General features: G+C 44.5%; 1 long non-coding RNA gene across 1 annotated transcript in view; it reads right to left on the bottom strand.

Annotated features, from left to right (window-relative positions):
• The window catches only part of LOC109551032 (uncharacterized), a 69050-nt gene that overhangs the window by 24188 nt on the left and 23277 nt on the right, over nt 1–21585 (bottom strand). The window contains exon 2 of the long non-coding RNA XR_012325630.1: nt 19412–19470. This is a non-coding gene — a long non-coding RNA (uncharacterized lncRNA). The remainder of the gene's footprint in view (nt 1–19411; nt 19471–21585) is intronic.

The raw sequence follows: 21585 nt of genomic DNA, 5'->3' as shown, positions 1-21585 counted from the left end.
TCAAAGCTTGTTGAATAAATGAATGCATAAATCACTCTTGTTCTCTTTTACACTCACGTAGAGATCTGAAGGATTGTTAGGAGTAACTATATCTAAATAGCTATATGACTATTACTATAATTTTAGATAAAATATAAATATCAAGTCCTTCAATGTTAAGAATTTTTAAAAGAGGTCCAGAGATACTGGCACCATGGCTTACCTTTCAGCTCACATATTCGTGGAGGAAATAGCGCACACTAGGGTCAGTTACCCAAAGATGTCATAGCTGGTAGTAGGGTTGTGGTATTACATTTACACTTTCATACCGTATAATATGGTACCTATAGAAATAAAAGAACTGTATTTGTACCCTTGTTTTAGGACTCCCTAATATAATTAAAAATATGTGCCTCATAATATTAGTCTTTTGATACATTCTGTGAAAAAAGGATATTTTGTGCAAATATGTTTGAGAAACTATGCAAATTATACTTCCCTCTTGGCAATTAGTAATATACAGTGACATATTAAAGGTTTCCAGAAATCAGATAGCTTTTAACAAGATTGTTTAACCTTCATTAACCTTGTCTCCCAATTATAATTGTCCTTGGAATGGTCAAGTTTCATCTAACAACTATAAATATCCCAAGGAAAAAGTCTTCTATGGAAAATGTTTTAGAAAAACTGTTCTAAGATATTACTTGGATTGCAAAGTGCAAAAGATGTGGTCTAAATCCACCTTTAGGGTGAGGTATTTACAATTCTTTCTTTTTGATCTGGAAATGATCAATTTGCCTAGGAGGGAAAGTGTCAGGGTGCAGGTGAGGGTGGGCGTACCTGTGTATGCAGGTACACAGCAGGAGGGCAGGAGTATGGAAGCATCCCATACATGCCAGCTGCTGGCAACAGTGGAAGCGGATTCCAAGTATGCACTTATTAGACCTCAAAAGCTGCTGCCTTCTTTCCCCTGATTGTATCTGCTTTGTCCTTCCATCCTTTCTTGTGAAGCTGCTCTGGCTCAGAGGTACCCCACTTATTTTGTTATGATGATTTATGACTTTATCTAAATCCTCCAACTATACTTATAATTAATTACATAATTCCATTTCCATAATGTTATATAACACACTGTCTTATCCTACCCCACATCCTGGGGAACGATATTAAAACAATAAAATAATTATGGCTGAAATTCATTGGTATCCTAGTTAGAACATTTAGTTCCAACTATCACAGAATAACCAAATGTTTGATAAAACTTACAAGGATAAATCTATGGGTGTGAAATTTATTTGTACTCTTATTTTAAACTGTGCCACAGAGTTAGGATATAATCAAGTATGCAATAAAAGTTTGTTGAATAAATCAATGCATAAGTCACTTGTGTTCTCTTTTACATTCACATGGAGGATCACTGGGGGTGACAATGTCTGTATATTTGTATATTTGCATATGTATGAATCCATATGTATGTATCTATATAAGTTTATAGACATATATGTAATATGTAATTTCAAAATGTGATTGTAATAAAATTTTAACTAATGTGAAAAAAAAAAGAGTAGGGCTTCCCTGGTGGCGCAGTGGTTGAGAGTCCGCCTGCCGATGCAGGGGACACGGGTTCGTGCCCCGGTCCGGGAAGATCCCACATGCTGTGGAGCGGCTAGGCCCGTGAGCCATGGCCGCTGAGTCTGCGCGTCTGGAGCCTGTGCTCCTTAACGGGAGAGGCCACAACAGTGAGAGGCCCACGTACCGCTAAAAAAAAAAAAAAAAAAAAAAAAAAAAAGAGTAAACCTCTAAAGAAAAAGAAGGGAATGATTAAGTCAAAATTCAGCATAATCGATACAGCCTGGAAGGAGAAAAAGGGGTGTGACTGGGATAGTCCACACAGGACCTTCTAAGGTACTAGTTAAATTGGATTTTTAAAACTAATTAGTAGGTACATGTGTTCATTTTACTGTTATTAGTTAAACTGTACATATATGTTAAGTACATTCTTTTGTTATTCATAATAAAAGGTGGAGTGATTGATTTCTCTTTTTTTCATCTTTTAAAAGATGGAGTTGTTTCTCTTCTTCATTCTTTGGAGGTTTTTTTTTTTTTCTTTTTTTTTTTTAGCGGTACGCGGGCCTCTCACGGCTGTGGCCTCTCCCGCTGCGGAACACAGGCTCCGGACGCGCAGGCTCAGCGGCCATGGCTCACGGGCCCAGCCGCTCCGCGGCATGTGGGATCTTCCCGGACTGGGGCACGAACCTGTGTCCCCTGCATCGGCAGGCGGACTCTCAACCACTGCGCCACCAGGGAAGCCCTGGAGGATTTTAAGAGTGGAGAGAGGAGTAAAATATGATCCCCCCACCCCATTTTTTATCAGTGACTCTCTCTCCAGGGATCTGAATAATTCACATGCACAGAGTGTGAAGGCACAGGGCATTGTGGAGCTTGGGTTTCCATGTAAACATTGAAGAGAAAGTTCATGGAAAATTGACATCAAGAAGTTTTGTGACTTCCAAAATTGTGTATTTTTGAAACCCTTGAAAGGAAAATGGCTTTAATTGGAAAATGGCTTGGGTACTTGTTTGGAGGACTGGTGCAACAGTACAGAGGAAGAAGCTAAGAGGAGCTCACCTCCAACTGGGCCTTGTTGACTCCCAGAGAGTGTGGAACAGGAGTCCGGGAGGAGAGATGGTCTAGGGGAGTACTGACTGGCCCAATGTGAGGCCTGCTTGACCCAGTGCCCGAGTGGACCCATAGCCCCCTCAAATGGCATGATGTCTGTAGGAAAGGCCGATATCTTTCCCAACTCAGGAGCTGTATCTATTCATGCCAGAAGAAGTGTTGAGTTGAGCCCCGAAAGCTCTAAGCCATGGCCCAGAACAGCCTTCATGTCGGAGCTTGGTGAATAGACGGGGGTGGGGGTGGGGCAGTTGCCAAGAGAGGTCAGCAGGACCTTGCAGTGCTGGGGAGGGAATGTGGACTTTACCCTGAGCAATGTGGAGCTGTTAAAGGGTTTAAGCCAGGAAGAGGAAGGAGAAGATTTGATTGAGAAAATATGTAATAAAAAATGCTAGTAAGACCAGTAATTCATTTAAAGGAATCTATATTGCATGAATCGCATCAGCATCTACAATTATAGTAATGCCCATATGTGGCCCAAATATGTTTTCATTCTATGGACAATGCCTGGTGCGAATCAGGATTCAGAGACCTTTCGCAAAATTCTGTGCCCACACCCTCCACTCCCAGGGTTAGGCTGTGGGTCTAGTTAATGTTAATACTAAAACTCTTCTTCCTGACAGCAATTAGCAGCAGGTTCGGCTTCTTTCCTTAAGTGGGGAAGACCATGTCCCCAACACTAGGAGGAATGTTTGCCTTTCCATTTGCTCTAAGGGACACACACCTAAGTCACGTGAGGCTCTTACTTCTAACCACTTAAATTTCCGCCCACAACAAGAGAGGAACTAATACCCAACACATATTTACACTAATTAGGATTGTTAGCAAAACTAATAACTAGTATTATGACACCAGTCTTGAATTTGCCTTACTCTTTTATTTATTTTTATAGGTAAGAAGTGGATTTATTTAGAGAGAAACACACTCCACAGACAGAGTGTGGGCCACCTCAGAAGGTGAGAAAGGCCTGCCTTACTCTTTTAATCCTCACAACATCTGCTGAGGTAGTTGCTATCATCGCCATTGGAATGAACCACTTAATTATATAATCTTTTGTTCAGTATCCACATCCCGTGATAAGGTCAAGGAGAGCACGGAGCATATCTGCCATGTTTCCCCTTGGATCCCTGGTGCCTAGAACAGTGCCTGACACGTGGTCATCATTCAAAATGTGTTTGTTGAATCAATGTTGAGTCCCCCTTTTACAAGTGAGGACACCAAGGCTTAGAGACGTTAAATAGCTTACCAACTATTAGGTCAGCAGCTAATCCCAAACCACATCTGTTAGACTTCATCTTCTTACTGGCTCCCAAATCGTCTAAGGTTTTATAAGGATCACATAGCTCGGTCAAGTTTCTAGCAGTTAAACAGAAATCTACTGAAAGATTAATTAACACCTTCTAAAAAATCTTAACCATTTTGAGAACATAACACAGAACTCAGAGGTGAGCAGTAGGACAATGGCTGTGTTTAAACTTGCCGTGTTTCATAAAGATCTTACACTGAGAAATTCACACCTGGCATTTGAGAACACAGGCTGGCATAGAACTTGGAGGAAGTATTGTTAGGAACTTTCCCAGCTAAATTCCTCCCAAGCTTATTATCAGTAACGAGAGTGTTTTCATTAAGATAGAGATCATTATGGTATTATAGCTTTCTCCTCAACTGCTACCTTTACCGGGCTAAGGCTCCAGTTTTCATGGGCCACCTGGCATTCCTCATTTTTACCTTATTTGCCTGAAATAGTTGGCCAAGGAAGCCTGGGTCCTGATTCCAGCCCCTTCCCCACATCCAGCTTGGCCTGGGCACAAATTCCCTTATAAATACTCGATAGTCAAAGGCCTCTGGAAGAAGCATAGAAAAATAACATTATCTTTACCCATAGAAAGGGTATTGAAGCAACTTGTACAAGCTACCTGTGGTGAGAGAGGCAAGTTAAGTCTCTGAGAAAGGGCTCCATTGGGAGTTAAGTAACAAGTCCTGTCCTATTCCCACTCCATCTATTTCTAGGCAGGAGTCTCGCCAAGCTTCCAGGCAAACCCTCAGCCAGACAATGCAAGAGCAACTGATGTACGAATGGCAGGTGTTACCCCAATCAAGAGAGAGCCCAGACCCTCTCCCGGATCTGTCATCCATGCCTAGGCGGGGAACTGCAAAACACCAGTCTAAGGGGGCACACATTCTCTCCTCACCACAACAGGGCTAGAGGTCGGGGTGCAAAGGTTTCAGAAAACTCGAATTCTCTGTAGTTTTAGTAACTAACATTGCATAGCTTTTGATGATCTCTGAGCCATTTCTGATGTGCAAAGTGTTTTCACATGCACCTCCTATTGAGGTAGATGGGCCAATATTATTATCCACAAATTAGAGATGAACAGAGAGATTGTTATTTGTCTAAAGCCACGTCATTCTCCCCAAAACCAGCCTCCTGGTGCACTGCTGCTCAGTCATGGTGTTTGGCTTTTCTCCCTCTTCAAGTCAATCATCTGCTGCTTCTACATCACAAATTCTCAACTTTTGGTGTACCATCACTTAGAAAACCTAATCTATGCACTGACACACACAAGCATGTGTGCACACACACAGACACAATTGAGTATTAACTCTCAGGACTCTCAGAGCTACCCTGAAGACCATGGACAGAGGCTGAGAATCCTTTAGAAGTAACATGTGTGAGACCAAAGGGACATAATCACCAAATGTGATATATGAACTGTATTTTCTTGTTCCAAAATTCAGTTACAGAATACATCTTAGGAACCACCAGAGAAATCTGAATATGGACTATATATATTAAATTTTATTAAGGAATTTTCTTAAGTGATATTAGGTTAATTTTCTTTGATGTGATAATGGTGTTTATTTTTAAAATTATTATTTATTTATTTATTTTTGGCTGCGTTGGGTCTTCGTTGCTGTGCGCGGGCTTTCTCTAGTTGCGGCGAGTGGGGGCTACCCTTCGTTGCGGTGCGCAGGCTTCTTATTGCGGTGGCTTCTCTTGTTGCGGAGCACAGGCTCTAGGCGGGTGGGCTTCAGTAGTTGTGGCTCATGGGCTCTAGAGCGCAGGCTCAGTAGTTGTGGCGCACGGGCTTAGTTGCTCCGCGGCATGTGGGACCTTCCCAGACCAGGGCTCGAACCCCAGTCCCCTAAATCGGCAGGCAGATTCTTAACCACTGCACCACCAGGAAGTCCCAATAATGGTGTTTATTTATGGGGGAGAATATACTGATTTTTAGGAGATGCTTAAGTACTGAGAGGTGAAATATCATGAAGTCTGCAACATGTTTTCAAATGGTTCAGAAAAATATAGAACAATATAAGATCGAACAATATGACATTTGCCAATATTACATCATTTTTAACCTATGAAAACAGCAATTGCAGGATTTAACCTAATTTATAAAGAAAATACAGCAAACTATTAACAGTTTAACCTAGGTGGTGATATATGCATGTTTATTGAAAAGTTCTTTAACTTTTCTGTACATTGGAAAATTTTCATAATAAATACATTTTCCTAATGTATTTATTATGAGAGGGTCTGGGCTCTCTCTTGATTGGGGTAAGACCTGCCGTTCATACATCAGTTGCTCTTGCATTGTTGGGGAAAAAAGAAGTTTCTGTTTGTGATACCTCTCAAATCTGCTCCTCTGTTAGTAATCTATTGCTATGTAAGAAATTACCCCAAAATTTAGTGGCTTAAAACAGCAAACATTTCTAGGTAAATACTTGAAAGAACTGAAAGCACAGATTGAAAGAGATATCCGTACATCCATGTTCACAGCAGCATTATTCACAATAGCCAAAAAGTGGATGCAACTTAAGTGTCCATCAGTGGATGAATGGGTAAACGAGATGTGGTCTATACATACAATGGAATATTATTCAGCCTTAAAAAGGAAGGAAATTCTGACACATGTTACAACATGAATGAAACTTGAAGACACTATGCTAAGTGAAATAAGTCACAAAAGGACAAAGAGTGTATGATTCCACATAAATGAGAGAGCTAGAGTAGTCAAATTCATAGAGACACAAAGTAGAATGGTGGTTGCCAGGGGCTGGATGAGAGAATGAGGTGTTAGTATTTGATGGGTCTGGAGTTTCAGTTTGGGAAGATGAAAAAAGTTCTGAATATGCATGATGCTGTTGATTGCACAACAATATGAATGTACTTAATGTCAATGAACTGCACACTTAAAAAGGGTTAAAATGGTAAATTTTATGTCATGTATATTGTATCCCCCTCCCCCCCACACACAAAAACATTCATTATCTCACAGTGATATGCCAATATTCTGTTCACTAGAATCAAGACACGAGGTCCAGGGCTTCCCTGGTGGCGCAGTGTTTAAGAATCCACCTACCAATGCAGGGGACACGGGTTCGAGCCCTGGTCCGGGAAGATCCCACATGCCGTGGAGCAACTAAGCCCGTGCACCACAACTACTGAGCCTGCGCTCTAGAGCCCATGGGCCACAACTACTGAAGCCTGCGTGCCACAACTACTGAAGCCCACACGCCTAGAACCCGTGCTCCACAACAGGAGAAGCCACTGCAATGAGAAGCCTGGGCACTGCAACAAAGACTAGCCCCTGCTCACCACAGCTAGAAAAAGCCCGTGTGCAGCAACGAAGGCCCAATGCAGCCAAAAATAAATTTAAAAATAATGATAACAAATAAATAAATAAGAAAAGAAAAAAATTTTTAAACAAAACAAAACAAAAAAGCAAACAAACGAAAAAGGCACTAGGTCCACTCAAGGGGAAAGGTTACACAGAGCATGAAAACCAGAAGGTCAGGGTCTTTGAGAACCTTCTTAGAAGCTGCCTACCACAGTCTGCCCTCTGAACCCAATGACTCACATCCCCTCTCATGTGTAAAATACATTCACTCCCTCAGAAGGTCCTCAAAAGTCACATCCCATTACAGCAACAGTTCAAAATCCAAAATGTCATCATTTAAATGAGGACCAGGTGTGGATCAGGCTCCAGGTATAGTTCCTTGAATGTACTTCCTCTCAATCTGTGCACCTGTGAAACTAGACACGATATCTACCTCAGCACGAATATACACACTAGTGGAACAGGCATAGGATAAACACTGTAGACATGTCTCTTCAAAAATGGGGAAAACGGGGCTTCCCTGGTGGCGCAGTGGTTGAGAGTCCGCCTGCCGATGCAGGGGACGCGGGTTCGTGCCCCAGTCCGGGAAGATCCCACATGCCGTGGAGCGGCTGGGCCCGTGAGCCATGGCCGCTGAGCCTGCGCGTCTGGAGGCTGTGCTCCGCAACGGGAGAGGCCACAACAGTGAGAGGCCCACATACTGAAAAAAAATAGTCACACGAAAGGTCATAGCAATTCCAAAATCCAACAGGCAAATGGTGGAACTTACTCAACTAGGTCTCAAGGACTAGGCATAATTCTCTGTGGTTCTTGGCTATGCCCTCTGAGTTCTTGGTTCTGTTCTCTGAGCCTTTCTTTTCATGAAGGGTAGCCCATGGGTTTGCAGCTAAGTAGTTTCTTAGCCTTTTTCTGCCAGTAGAACTTTGGGGTCCAATGGCCTTTTTTCAGTTTGTATAATCTCCTGTCCCTTTCGGTCTAAGTTGGCAGTGTTTTCACTGATATCATTCTCACAAAAACTTTGTGAGTCTCCTGTGATTCTCATTGGGGTTTTCTCCATTAGACAAAAGCTGTGCCCACAAATCTCTGCAAGATAAGTCCTTCTCCTTGGCCTCCTGCTGAGACAGCAAAGGAACAATGATGCCCTTAAGCTTTCCAGAGTCTCTGCTGTTTGAGAGAATCTGTGAAGCATACATGTTTCAAAAAGCTCTTTGTGTGTCTGAATGGTATTCTGAGGTACTATCCTAGTTCCTTCTGCGGTCTTAACAGAAGACTTACAGTCACATCTTTTGCTCCATCTCTAGACCTCTGTTGGAACATCCCCTTGGACTTAAACTTGCCTCAGAAGCCATTTCTTAATTTTAGCATGTTTTACCTCTGGAGAAGCTGAGAATTTGTAAAGCCATCAAGTCCTAGCTCCTTTTTGTTTAACAGTCCCTCCCGCAGTTTATCTCCCTCCTCTTGCGTTTTACTGGAAGCAGCAAGAAGAAAACAGGCATCCACTTAAACACTTTGCCTGGAAATCTCTGGAGCTAGAAGCTCCCGCCACAGTCCCTTCTCTTCATTCCCACCGCCACTACTCTCTCTGGGGAGTGGTACTCAAAGTCTGGGGAGGTCAGGACCCCTTTACACTCTTAAAAATTACTGAGGACCCCAAAGAATTTTGTTTATGTGGGTTATATCTATCAATATTTACTGTATTAGAAATTAAATCTGGGAAATTTTTAAAATATTTATTAATTCATTAAAAAATACCCTATCGGGCTTCCCTGGTGGCGCAGTGGTTGAGAGTCCGCCTGCCGATGCAGGGGACGCGGGTTCGTGCCCCAGTCCGGGAAGATCCCACATGCCGCGGAGCAGCTGGGCCCGTGAGCCATGGCCGCTGAGCCTGCGCGTCTGGAGCCTGTGCTCCGCAACGGGAGAGGCCACAACAGTGAGAGGCCTGCGTACCGCAAAAAAAAAAAGAAAGAAAGAAAGAAAGAAAATAAATAAATAAATAATACCCTATCACATGTTAACATCAGAGTGATGACGCCATCACACGTCATGCAGCCTGTGGAAAACTCCACTGCACAGTCATGAGAGCATGAGAGTAAGGAAGGTAAATAATATTTTAGTATTGTTCTGACAGTAGTTTTGAACTCACAGAGCCCCTGGAAGGGACTTGAGGTCTCCTAGGGGTCCCCAAACCACACTTTGGGAATTTCCATCTAGATCATTCTCCTCAGAGCACCGGATCAAGTCTCAGTCCCTCACCCGCCCACACCTGCTTTCTTCCCACCTCGCCACTCACCCCTAGGACTTGGCTGCCCAAGCCCTCCAGCCCAGCAGTTGTCCCAAGCATCCCCACTCTGTCTTAAGGACTTTGTTGTTCTTTCCCCTCATCCTCTCCTTGCCTAGAAGGTCCTCTCCTCCTTTTCCACCTGCCCCATGGCTCGGTGGTCACTCCCACAACCAGACTCCTGAGATGCTGTTCTCAACAGTCCTCACTCAGCAACTGTGGGCTCTTCTTGACAGGTGTGTGTGCTGTCTTCTCCATGACCAGGTGAGCCTGGGGTCAGAGGCAGCCTGGATTTAAATCCTGACTCTGTGTCTCATCAGCCTTGTTGACATTTTTTTCATTGGAATAAAAAATTACATAGTAGCATATGCTTCTAGAAGAAAAAAGAATACAGAAATGCATAAGGTAAAAGGTAAACCGCTTCTCCTTACCCTCTTCATTCTCTACTCCCCAGGTGGTACCAACTGTGGGCGGCATCCTTTCAGACCCTTTCATAGACATATATACATATGTCACCTATAAGTTTCTTTTTGTTTTTCTATTTTTTACAAAGAAGAGAACATACCTATACCTATGTCCTAGAACTTGCTTTTTTTTTTGGAAAAGCATCATGGATATTCTTTGGATAGATCTACAATATTATTTTTCAATATTTTCCAACAAAAACAAATCTTATTATTTGAATGCTTTCATTAAATAAATCCCACGAGGGTAACGAACCTTAGAACAAATCACATTTGGACAAAAAGTCCATGTTCTGAGTCAGGGTTAAATGTCCAATTAACAGCTGAACCAGAAACTTCTACTATTTAAACTTATTTTACTTGTTGCTGTATGTACTTAAATAATATAAAGAAAAACTCTAATTCAGAAAAAAATAATGTGGAAAATGATAAACTAGAAACAAAATAATTTAAACCATTTAGAGACCCAGTTTACACCACAGGAAGAAAATAAAGTTTTCTGTACGAAGAAAAGCATCACACTTTTTAATATAAACTAATTAAGAATTAAGTGCTCCGTTTAGCTGTCCTCCTGCTCTAGGTGATGTCTCCTCGCCCATCTGCTTTGGATGCCCACTTATCAGTTATTCAGAACCTTCTCTGTTCTGTCCCCCTAGCCCTCTCCCAAACACTCATGAGCAAATAAGTAGGCCACGTGGATAACTTTCTCTAAAAAGAGTACAGAATTTCTGCCCTCTTCATCTCCACTTTCCAAATACCTTTGGCTTGAGCTTATCTCTTTTTTTGCAGTTTAAGGACTCAATGAAAGTTGCCTGTGAGGGAGCAGGCAGGATCTCCCCCACCTTTGTGAGGTGGCTCCTTGTGTCTCGAGCTGGCTGAAGTGCTAGATAGAAATGTACAATTCCTCCCATTCAAGAACAGGAAGAGCACCCAAGAAATCGAGTCCCAGCTTCCCTTCCCATTTTCAGAGCATTTCGGAGATTCCAAACAAAGCCAGTTAGGCAAGAACTTATTTAAAGCCTTGAGTTCTTTTCCACACCAAAATTTTATATTTTAAACTGTTATATAAATTGTAAGCCTGTCAGCTTTATCCTTTTATGGTTTTTGTATTTTCAGTCTTGTTTGGGAAGAGCTTTCCTAATCTCAAGATTTAAAAAAAAAAAAAAGTTCTCCTGTATTTATTTCTAGTAATTTCATATGGTTTAGCTCCTCAATCCATCTGGAATTTATTTGGGGGTCTTTTCTCAAATTTATGGGTGAATTAATCCCTCCAGCAGCATTTCCTTATTTATTTGAAATGTCTCCTTTAACAAGTAAAATATTCTTTTTTTCCCATAGCTGTTTCTGGATTGTATTCTGTCCCAATGTTTTGTTCCACTGATTCTATGTCTGCACACATTGTTTTTATTACTATAGCTTCAAGGTATGTTTTGATATCTAAAAGGACAGCCTCTTATTTTCTTTCTTTTCCCAACTTTTCTTGGGTCTTTTTTTTATAGTTCATTGGCTTTACAGCCTGAAGTAAGTCTGAGTCAGTTTTCTCATCTGAAAAGATTAAGACTATGGACTCTACAGTCATTTTTTCTGGATATCAGCAAGGTCCACCCAGGCAAATGCGAAGTCTTCTAGGTCTTTTAAGCAGAGGGGATTTAATGCAGGGAATTGGTGACATGATATGGAAGGACTAAGTAGCTTAATGCAAAAATAGGAAGCTATTCTACTGGGGGTGCAACAGGAGGAGGATGTACTATTGCTAAAGCGTAGAGTGGGAGCCATGTGATGGAATCTAGAACCCCATAAGGTTGCCTGATGGGAGTTGGGACCATGGAGCAAGGGCCTGTGGAGCAGACACAGGAGCCACGGGAGACACAGCTGTTGCCAGAGACACCACAGGAAGCAGAGAGAGGGATAGGGAAAAATACTCTGGCTTCTCTCCTCCTCCCTTTCTCCAAGCTTCCATTAGTGCTTGCCATTGGCTGAATCAACCTGGAAACTGGAGAGCAAGGGAGCCTGGGAAATGTAGTTCCCTGTGATATAGCACAGAGATTAGGAAAGGCAAGGGAGTAATCAGCAAGAAAAGGCAGTTGGGCACAACCACATACCAGTTGTGTGACCTTGGAAAAGTTACTTAACCTCAGTTTGTCTCAGTTTCCTCCTCCAAAAAGTGGGGATAAAGAATAATTGTGGTTACCTCACAAGGCTCTCATGGGGATTAAGTGCATTAATACGTGTTAAACACTTTGTAAGCATTTAATAATAGTATTTATTATTATTATTCCATAAAATGAAGATAGCAATACCTATCTTGCAGAGCTATGGTCAACAATGAAGTGAGATAATGACTGCAAAATGTTTGCATGGTGTTGTACATCTGGTACTGGGTACTTCCTAAATGTTAGTTCTCGTAGCCTCAGCGTCTCACCCTTAGTATGTACTCAATAATGGCTGTATGGGCTTCCCTGGTGGCGCAGTGGTTGGGAGCCCGCCTGCCGATGCAGGGGATGCGGGTTCGTGCCCCGGTCTGGGAAGATCCCACATGCCGCGGAGCGGCTGGGCCCGTGAGCCATGGCCGATGGGCCTGCGCGTCTGGAGCCTGTGCTCCACAACGGGAGAGGCCACAACAGTGAGAGGCCTGTGTACTGCAAAAAAAAAAAATAAATAATAATAATAATGGCTGTAGCTGATGATAATGATGGCTTCGACCTGGGGAGGATGCAGCCTCCTCAGACTGAGGAGGAACATTCTTGCTCTGCTAGAGAGCTAGGGGGACTCTGGAGGGCTGGGCCTTCAAGGGTTTGGGCAACACACAGCCTTACATCAACCAATATGCCCACATACGGAGATGGATTTGGAATGACATCCTGCATCTTTCTCAGGTTTCTTCTCCTGCTACCGTTGGTGCCCCTTCTTTGATTTTAGCCTATTCTTTTTGGCTCATGCAGATAACTGTGCATTTCTGTGTTCACGTACACACTATGAACGTTCATGAGTACACAATCCTGTGTGTGTGTTGAGTACTTTCCCACTTATGAGCATTGCCCCTCTGGTCCTCCCAGCAAGCCCGCTAATGCAGACAGGGCAAGCTTCATTATTATCCCTGCTGAACAGCAATGGAATCCAAGACTTCAAGAAGACGAGTGGTACACCCAAGGCCCCCGGGGACTTGGGACAAAGCCATCTCACTCAAGTTCAGGATTCTTCCTACTAATATCTCAGGCAGCCTCCCACACGCATGTGTGAGTTAATGTGCATATACACACATGTGTGTACTCCACACATACACAATAGATTCAAATCTCTGAAGGGAAGGTTCATGCCTTATCGATCTTAATATTCCCTGCCCCACATAAAATGCCTGGCAGCTGGAAAAGAAAAAACATTGTGGAATTGAGTTGGCCTTGACTCTTAAACAGGACCCTCCTGGGGGAGGGGTGGGGAACACAGATGAGAATTATAGCCAGAGCCAGGGTTCAAGACCAGCTTGACTGAACTCTACAGTGCTCTGACCCTGGATTCCAGCTCTACCCAGACCTTTCTCAGGTCATCACAGAGCAGAGGACCTGGTCACCAGGAGGGAGTGAGATGCTCAGGGAGACAGATGTGCCCACCTGGCTCTTCCCTGGGGTGTGTAACAGCTTCTTCTGGGCGGTGGGATCCTTGGCAGGCAGGAGTTTGCTCTAAACCTACTGTGCTAATCAACCAACTGCCTCAGCTGCCCACCCGGGGCCTGGCATCCACACTGGTCCCTGGCAAACCAGTTGAAGCAGGAGCCTCATTCATGTGGGCACGGAGTACTGACAGGAACCACGGGACACTAGAGATGAGAAGCCCGAGCTAATAAAATGGTTGCCATTGGGCACCAGTGTTTGCCAGGCACGTCTACATCAATACTTGTTCTATTCTTCACTCCGCCAAGGCATGGGCGCTGCTGGGGTCTGACTCAGCCCTCTGCACTGGCTTCAGCTATGAACTCATTCCCCTCTGACATTTTATTTATTTATTTTTAATCTTTATTTATTTATTTGGCTGCCCTGGGTCTTAGTTGCTGCATGCGGGATCTTTAGTTGCAGCACGTGGGCTCTTAGTTGCAGCATGAGGGATCTAGTTCCCTGACCAGGGATCGAACCCGGGCCCCCTGCCTTGGGAGCTCAGAGTCTTAACCACTGGACCACCAGGGAAGTCCCACCCTTCTCTGATATTTTAAAGATTCTACATACTCAAATGATTTGGCTTTGCTTTGCATCTGTGCTCTTTCTCCTTATCCTGAAATGGGATGTCACTCTGTCCTGTCGGCTGGAAAGACTTCTGGAGCAGGAACGCGGAGGCGGGCTCAGCACAGGTGGCCCAGGCAGCTGCCCACGCCACTGCCATGTGCTTTCAAGAGCCCTGTTGGCTGTCCCATTCTCCCCTCTGCCCACAGACATCCCAGCGCCCCTGAGCGTCAACAGGAAAAGGTCGGGTCATGAATTAGACAATGGGCAGTGAGTGGGAAGAATAAAAGCCAAAGGCCTCACATGGGGACTCTGAGACCGCATGCACCCCGCCCCCATTACCCCTCAGGCCTCATTTCCTCTTACTCTCCCCTCACATCACTCTTCACTGTTCCTGGAACATGCCAGGCCCACTCCTACCACAGGGCCTTTGCACTACTCTTCACCCAGACGGCCCCACGCTCCCTCCTGCTTCCTGTTCAGTGCTTTGCTCTGATGTCATTTTCTTGCCGAGGCCTTCCTTGACCACCTCCCTACAATTGCAAGCCCCATCCCCCACCCCCTTGCTTTTGCCCTGGCTCCTCTCACCGTCCACCTTAGTTATCTGGTTGATGATTTTTCTCCCCACCTCCGCAGTTTTGTCTGTTTGCTCACTGCTGTTTCTCCAGCACCGAAGCAGCGCCTGACACGTAGCACATGCTCAGTGACATTTGTTAGATTTTTGCGTGGATGAAGCTGGCCTGTGAGCTGATTCCAGACAGCCCTGGGTTTGAATCAGCCCCACTCCCTTCTGGGCCTGACTCAGTTCATCTGTCTGATGACAGGGGCGCATGTGCCGCTGGGTAAGCTGCCTTCCGGTGGTAATCATTGGTGAGTCTGTGCAATATCCTCTTCCCACCCAAGAAAGGCCCGAACAGAAGGCAACGAGGGAAGGGAGGCAGGAAGCAGCTGCCAGGATGACTAACTGGGACCTTAAGTCATTGTCCCCCAGTGCCAATCGTTACAGGCCTCAGCAAGGCTCAGGATTAGTGAGACTCATGTGGCTTCCTGGCCTGACCCGGCCCAAAAGGGCCATGGGGTGCACTTGGAAAAATAACTCCATCATAGCGAGCTGACACTGAGGCCTGGAGGAGGAATTGAGATGTGCTGGACTTTGTACAGAAATTTTGCAAAACTAGACTTGATTCAGCTCTCATTCAACAAATACTGTACTTATAAGGACTCCCTCAGTGCCAGGCACTGCTCTAGGCAGGAAGAGAGCAATAAACCAGAGGAGAGAGGTCCTGCTTTGACCTGTGTGTTTACTTGTGAGTCCTGGCGTGCCATCCCTCCCCAAGGCCCAGGGCCTGCTTTCCTTCCACCTCCTGCTCCCCAGTATTTTAAATCTCCCCAGATCTACTGGCTGCATCTAGATAGATAGATGCCATGTATCTCAAAACCAAAACAACAGCAGCAGCAGGGACCTGCGCTCCCGCTAGACCACTGAGACGACAACACTGAGTCCCCCGTATCCCTCTCCGTCATCCCAGTCACATCGACTTTGTGTTCTGTCCCCCTTTCGGGAAGCTCCAGCTCTCTTTCTCATTCTCAGCATCTTCGTGTCTTTGGTCCTACCATTCCCCAACAAAGTCACCTTCTGTACCTGTGGGGTTAATTGCTCCAGTGGTTCCCAAACTAACTGTATGTCCCCGTATTCAGCCCCTTCGAACATTCATCCTTATCTGAACTGTATGTCCCCTGTATTCAGCCCCTTCGAGCTGTATTATCTGAACCGTATGTCCCCTGTATTCAGCCCCTTCGAGCTGTATTATCTGAACTGTATGTCCCCTGTATTCAGCCCCTTCGAGCGTTCATCCTTATCTGAACCCTCTCCTCCCTTCCCTCTGCCTCTTCAGAACTGCTCATCACATCACCCTCTCACCTTCAAGGGGAGGCAGGCTTCTCTCAGTTCCCCAACCCTTGAGAAACTCTCCACCACACAGAACACCTGCTTACCATGAGTGCATTGTCATCTGTACTGCGCACACACCTTTCCATGTAACTAGCGACTGTCCGAGATTGTTTCCTGTATGCATGTCTTATCTCTCCGTGAGACTGTAAACTCCTTGAGGGCAGGGACAATTTCTATCTTTCTGTATCCTATACAGCCCAGTACCCACTCACTCAGCAATCAATCAGTGACAGATCTGACCTGGATTTACCAAATGGTAATATTTAAGAATCATACATTTGTTTACAGATGTTAAAAGGAAAATGTAGCATGCAAGGCGGTATTATACGGTCTGATGACCACGGTGTAAACTATGTACTCATAAGGGTAAACAAGGTAATCGGTAAAAATAAAAAGCATTTTGTCAGGGTTGTTGGACTATGAGTGATTTGTTTAATAATCTGTAACTATTGTTAGTGCATTGTTTATGCATTTGAAAAGAGTTTTTTTTAAATACGTGGAGGGCTTTAAGTGTCATCGAAACATTCCGCTCTTGGGTACAAACTCATTAAGTCTTTCTTACGAAATAAGAGGGAGTGGGAGCGGGGTGGGCAGGACTGGCAGTCCTTTCGAGATTTTACTCAAGTCGTATTTATACACAAATAGCTAAGCAAAGGGGGGAAGATGCCAAAGTCCAAGTTTTGCCTGCAAATGTTTATTCCCTGAGGATGGGACAGAAAAAAATAAACAGCTTAAAATAACCAATGAAATCACGTGAGCTGTAAAGATTTTTTTTTCTCTCCACCAGAATGGGAAGTGTGTGCATTCCCCTTGAGTTTCCCGGTGTTTTGTGCTCTGAAGCCCCAGCGAGCGGGGAGTATGACTGGGCGAGGGAGAGGCGGGGTACACCATCCATCCAGGCACGGACAGCTCTGGGCACAGGCTTCCTCTGAGTCCTTAACCTCTTCTGACATATTTATTTTATTCATATCAGACTGGGGGCTCTCGAAGATGAGGACCATGCTCTCTCTGTCAAAGACGTGGCTCCAGGGCACACCTAATATCTAAGAGGAACCCAAGAAGTCATCGGTCCAATGCCCTCATCAGACCCAGGAGGGCCAGGCTCAGAGGCGTGTGCAGAGGCCACATAGCCTGGGATTCTTCGGGGGGCTCTGGAGTGCCCAAGCCCAGCCCCCAGTGTCGCTCAGGTATTCAGAACATCCCTCTAACGAGTGTGGGTTGAGCATAGATTCCCCAGGTCAGAGAGATGGCAGAAGAACGACAATAAACAAAGCGTGCTCCCTAACATTAAGGAGCTTAGGATTCAGAGGGAGAGATGGGGCAAGTTCACAGATAACCAGAATACAAAGCAGAAAGGAAGAAGCGTTGCAAGGGGCACGCGCGGAGGAGGCGGGGAGCCTCTGAGGAGGTGCGCTGAGAACGGCTCCAACGGCATGAAGCTGGTATTAAGGGGTTCAGGATGATGCAAATGAGGTCAGAGGCACCGAAACAGTTGCATTCATTAAACAAATACTGGCTGATCACCCACTACCAGGTGCCAAGCAAGGTTCTAGGCACTTGGGAAGCAAATCTCTCCCCTTGTGAAATTTACATTCAAGTAAGAGAAGGGACTTGCCTGGTGGTCCAGTGGGTAAGGGCCCGGGTTCCATCCCTGGTTGGGGAACTAGATCCCGCATGCCACAACTAAGAGTGCGCGTGCCACAACTAAGAAGTACGGATGTTGCAACTAAAGATCCTGCATGCCGCAACAAAGACCCAGCACAGCCTAAATAAAAGTAAATAAATATTAAAAAAAAAAAAAAAGAGTAGGGACACTACACAAGATATATAAGTAAAAGTAGGTTAGGTGGGCTGGTGAAAATGTAAAATTGTGCAGCCACTGTGGAAAACAGTAGGGCAACTCCTCAAAAAGTTAAACATAGAATTATCATTTGATCCAGCGATTCCACTTCTGTGTATATTCTCACCCCATGAAGAAATCTGGGGTAAGAGTAGTCCAGAAAGAGGGATCAGCAAGTGCAAAAGCCCTGAGGCAGAAACGGCCAGGAGACCATTGTGCCAAAGCCATTGCCATGAGAATCCATGGGTTTACCCTGGTGCCTCTTTGGTTGATTCCAATGGTACTAGGGAAACTGCTTAATAGTGGAACTGGGAAAAACATTCCTCAGTCCTGGGGGACAATGCAAGAGCATAGGTTCTTCTTTGGGTGAGAGGTGGGAGGAGTGAATTGGTTTTATTGAACTCAGAGCAAAGTCACTATAGGCTCTAGCAGTTACACTTCTTTGGGGAAGTGTATGATCACTCAGACCATAGAGCTGCATGGAACCATAACTTCATTTCTCTGGAAACAATTCTGCTAGTACAGGAACTGAGAATTCTTTCTCCATGACTTGTGGGTGAGTTTGTGTTCTATGAGAACACTGGGTTTTGCATTTCTCATTACTCTGCTCTCATAGCTCCTGGGTTTGGAAGAGGTCACCGTCATTAAATTCTTTTATGACTTTCTCCCCCATCAAACCAAGGATAAAGGTGAATAAAGAACTCATCCAAAGCAGAGTGCTCCAACGCCCCAAGATAATTTCTCTTCATAAAACCTGGAGTTTCATGCCAGGGGCATGACATAAAAATAAAGCCAGAGTAACCAAGCGCAAATTATATTGTTACAGACAAGGCTGTGAGATGAAATCTTTCTTTCAAGGTATTTTAGTTGCCAGATGCCAAAGACAGTAGACTCTCTTCTTGTTGAGACTTTGCCAGCCTTGTAGCTAATGCCCACTGTAGCTGCATTAAAGGCTCTGGGGCATCTCTGCCAAGACGTGATGGCCAAGAACCAGTGATGACTTCAGCGTAGGCTTTCTCCACCTGCCAGCCCTGCCGCCATCTTGGTCTGGCCTGCACACCAGCTTCCTGACTCAGTCTGATTTGCAGGTCCCATCGGATTGTTTGTCCTCACAGTAAAGTTTTTAGGAAGCTAGCTTAAAGTTGAACGCTGAGGGATGCTGTGGCCCTAAGGGTGGTCTCTGGAGGGATCGTCTCTGGAATTCTCTGCTAAGACCCCGTGTGTCTAAGCCACGGTGTTAAGGAAAGAGCATAGGAAGAAATAGGAGACAGGAAGTCTGAGGCTTAACCATGATTCAGCTCTGTGCTGGTTATCATCTGCTTGCTTAACCCACCCTAGAGCCACGCCCTACTGGACTCTGCCCTGCCCTGTGCCCCAGGAGACTGACCTGTATAGACATCAACAGGCTCCGTTGTCTTCTGGCCTAAGTAAGGCCAACGGGGATCTCTAGGAGGAGAGAGAAGTTGGTTGTTAGTTACCCTGACTCCTTCCTAGGTCGCCGCAGGCTGCCATCTCTTCCCCCTGAAGGTGTCTCTCTCCAGGTTCTGGTGATTGCGCCCTCCTCTCTCTTTCACAGGCCTAGGTAGCTCCCCAAAACTCCACAATGTCCCTTGCATTTTTCCCGCTTTTGTAAAGAGTTCCTTTATTGAATTCTGCTGAAAAGATCCAGTTTAAGTGTGTCCTCTTCCTCCTGCCGGGACCCTGACTGATGTGGTCATGAATGAGCTGGGTGGCCCTGGTCACACCAACTTAGGTCTTGGTTTCATCATCTTTAAAATGGAGATAGGATTTCCCTGGTGGCGCAGGGGTTAAGAATCTGCCTGCCAATTCAGGGGACACGGGTTTGAGCCCAGGTCCGGGAAGATTCCACATGCCGCGGAGCAACTAAGCCCGTGCGCCACAGCTACTGAGCCTGCACTCTAGAGCCCACGAGCCACAACTACTGAAGCCCGTGCGCCCAGAGCCCATGCTCCGCCATGAAGAGAAGCCCCCACTCGCTGCAACTAGAGAAAGCCCGTGCGCAGCAACGAAAACCCAACGCAGCCAAAATATAAATAAGTAAATAAATAAATTGATTTTAAAAAATAAAAATAAAATAAAATGGAGATTAAAATGCCAGTTCTTACACACTCGTTCCAGAGTTTTCATTAGGTTTACAATGCATATAAAGTACTAAATAAACACGTTTTAAAAATAAATATGCTATATAAGTTTCACAATTCCAGGAATGCCTAAAAATAACATGTTATCTTTTATATGTCAATATACTGCTACCAATATATGACACTTTGGGTAGTTTTTCTAAAATACACATGGGATTTTATTAAATACCCAAAAGGTTAACTGGTTTTCACTGTGATAAACATAAACACACTAGATGGCCAGTAATAATCCTAAAATCCCAAATTCAAGAAGACAGATAAGACAAAAACACTTTCCATATTTTGTACCCTTCAAGGTAGTAATAATTAGAATTTACCCTTCAAGGTAGTAATAACTAGGAAAAAAATCTAAACATACATATTGACATATCTTTCCTTTTTCATAAATAAAAATAGCTTTATTATCACCATTAGCTACCAAGGGTCAACCTGGTATAGGAAAAAGGACATTGACAGACTTAAAAGACATGTCCCGAATTTATTTTTTTTATTTTTAAAAACTGTAATTTAATTTTTATTTTATATTGGAGTTTAATTTATTTACAATGTTGTGTTAGTTTCAGGTGTACAGCAAAGTGATTTACTTATACATATATCCATTCTTTTTCAGATTCTTTTCCCATACAGGTTATTACAGAATATTGAGTAGAGTTCCCTGTGCTATACAGTAGGTCCTTGTTGGTTATCTATTTTAAATATAGTAGCGTGTGTATGTTAATCCCAAACTCCTAATTTATCCCTCTCTGCCACCTTTCCCCTTTGGTAACCATAAGTTTGTTTTCGAAGTCTGTGAGCCCGTTTCTGTTTTTTTTTTGCAGTACGCAGGCCTCTGACTGTTGTGGCCTCTCCTGCTGCGGAGCACAGGCTCCGGACGCGCAGGCTCAGCGGCCATGGCTCACGGGCCCAGCCGCTCCGCGGCATGTGGGATCTTCCCGGACCGGGGCACGAACCCGCGTCCCCTGCATCGGCAGGCGGACTCCCAACCACTGCGCCACCAGGGAAGCCCCGGTTTCTGTTTTGTAGAACATGTCCTGACTTTAAATGCCACTTCTGACACATCCTATATGTGTGACCTCAAACAGAGCATTTATTTAATCCCTCTGTTTTCATCAGATCTGTAAATGGGGGTTACAGTTGTCTCCTCTACTTCTGTATGAGATAACAGTGAAAGTCCCTTGTAAATGAAATTGAGCTATTGGTAATTGCTCGCCCAAGGCTTCTTTAAATACGTCATCTCTGATTATTCTCATCTGATTAAGATAAGTGGGGGCACTAGGGCTGCCCTGATTTGAGACTCAGAGGGGGATGGTGTAGGTCTTGGGGGAAGGAAGTGAGGGGACAAGACTAACTAGCCCGGAAGAGCCACCCTGGGCTGGCTGTAGTCCAGACATAGAAGTTG

This window comes from Tursiops truncatus, chromosome 14 (assembly GCF_011762595.2).
Source record: "Tursiops truncatus isolate mTurTru1 chromosome 14, mTurTru1.mat.Y, whole genome shotgun sequence".
NCBI lineage: Eukaryota > Metazoa > Chordata > Mammalia > Artiodactyla > Delphinidae > Tursiops > Tursiops truncatus.
The sequence above is the reverse complement of the archived record's forward strand: the minus strand, read 5'-3'. Positions and strand labels throughout refer to the sequence as shown.